The sequence below is a fragment of the Calidris pugnax genome, unplaced genomic scaffold, assembly GCF_001431845.1.
Source record: "Calidris pugnax isolate Ruff unplaced genomic scaffold, ASM143184v1 scaffold38, whole genome shotgun sequence".
NCBI lineage: Eukaryota > Metazoa > Chordata > Aves > Charadriiformes > Scolopacidae > Calidris > Calidris pugnax.
The window spans coordinates 20,395,317-20,397,663 of NW_015090995.1; positions in this window are offsets into that span (position 1 = coordinate 20,395,317).

Here is a 2,347-nt window from a genome sequence, read left to right on the forward strand (position 1 = left end):
ACCATGGAGAATTACTTTAATACTACCTCAATGCATTAATGAATGATCCATTCATTAATTCAAATTATTGAACGTTGGCCTTGCTTTCCTGCTAGGCTAGAAGGACTTTGTGCCAAATCCAAGGAGGAAAGTGGTGTTTAAGCCATCTCTGAAATCATGATGGACACAAGGACCCCAGATACCTGTGGGCCACCAGCAGCCAGTGCTTTTTTGCTGCAGGGATGCTGAACAAAGGAGAAAGCATGAGGTTGCTCCAAGCTGGAAAGATCTCTGTGGTAAGAGGGAGCAGGTCCCTTTACAGATCTAAACCATTGTTGCATCTCACCCACATGAGACCTTCACCCTCAAAGCTCCTTTGGACTGACCCTTGGCAGTGCCAGGGACAAAAGCAGGTTTCCAGCCACTGACTGGAGATGCTGCTCCTGCAGGTGCTGGTGCCTTGGGCACAGACAGAGGAGAACAAGTTTCTGATGCATAATCACTGTGCTTTTTATTTTCCAGAGTCACTGGTAAAGTTTGGAAAGCTTTTATATCCTCTCTTTCTATAAAACTACTAGATTATTGATTCTATGCTAAAGCAAACAAAAGCATTTAATTGGATTGTGTATGAAGAGGCTACTAATGTAGTAAATTATGTGATACAGGAATAAATTCACTATAGTATCAATCACTCAAATGGCCAGTGTTACCCACCAAGCAATGGTCAGACACTACAGGTGTTATGAACATAACAGGAATCCAACCAAGGCAATAGCTGAGGGGCCATGAGTCACACACAGGGAAGAGTTGAGATGGGATGTTTCATATTCCATATGGAGGACAATGTCCAGTGCTTGGAAGCTGAAGCTGGGTGTATTCAGCCTGAAAATAAGCAGCATTTTCACAGCTTGGTAAGAGACTGAACACTAAAAGAAAAGGGAAGTCTTTAAAATGAGACCTTTCTGAATGGCAAGATTTCATCTACATTCAGGGAAAAGAGTCCTTTGCATGTGCAGGATCATGTCAGACTTGCTGCATCCCAGGAGGAGAGCTCCACATAGCAGATGGGTGAAGAGAAATCAAGTGCCACTACAAACCCCTTGAGCAGGTCAAAAAGAGAGGTAGAATGAGTAAGGAAGAGACTGAGGTCTCCTGAGCTCGGATTTCTCCCACTTTTTCTCTGAGGCACTGGGATGCTCATGATGTAGAGCCTCCCGTATGAGCTTGATCTCACCACGTTGGCAGAAGAAAGCTCAGTGCACCCAGCTCTGCCCCACAGCAGCCTAGTTCCCTAGGGAGGCTGAATCTCTGGAAATCACTGAAACTTGAGAAAAAAGAGCTTTATCCACAACCAGGAGCAACTGCAGCACAGATTTTAATGGAAGCAGAATTAGAGCAGCTCCAGCTACTTGGGAAAATCTTCCCCAATAATTGTTACCATAACGCAAATCCCTATGGTACCAGCACATTGTTAACCATTTCTATGTAGGAGTTCAGTAAAATGGCAAAAATCCCACAGGGCAGGAAACATTCTTTCCTGTCAGTATAGAGCAGTAAACCAAGAGGTTAGAGTTGAAAGGACTCACCCTTGGTCTCCCCAGGCATCATGGAAAACCAGCACATTCCCAGCTCCATCCCAGGCCTTGGAGAGGAGACAGCACCTCACACTGTCCTTAGGACTGGCTGAAGAAATACAAAGCACCTGATTAAAAGGGAAGAAGAGCTCCTTCCTAATAGCAACTCCCAGCTCTTTTTTAAATGACTGGGGGATCAGGTGCAACACTGAAGCAATAGAGGTGGGAGGGAAAGTAAAAAATCCCACCACAACCCTAAGGTGGTGAGGATTAGCCAATTACACATTCAGGAGGCTGTGTTAATTAGAAGCTTTTCAAGAGAAGAGTCAAAGGACTTTGCAAACACAGATGGAAATGGATTTTAACAAGCAGTGATAAGTCCCAGAGTTGGAGAGGCATCAGTGGTACAATGTCCTCTGCTGGCACCCCAATTACTACGGGGAACGGCTCCAGACAAGGCTATGCCCCACCAACAGCCACCCGTCACCCACTGAGAGTGAGCCAGCCATTAGTCCAATTGATTTTGGGGGGAATATTATGATACTAAAATGAACAATCATGTAATCAGGGCTGGTAAAGAATTATTTCCTACATAATAGTCATAGCTCTTTGTGAGAGCCCAAAAGCACCTGGGTCATCAGTGGTTCAGGGAGGAGGAATTGATTTTCCTTTTTTCTTAATGACAATGTGTAATGCAGCAGTTTTATGCACTAATCAGCAGAGACCTGGGCTGTTTAAGAGGATTTGATAATAGCTCACACCTGAAGCAGCCTTTTCCACGCCCCCCCCCAGCT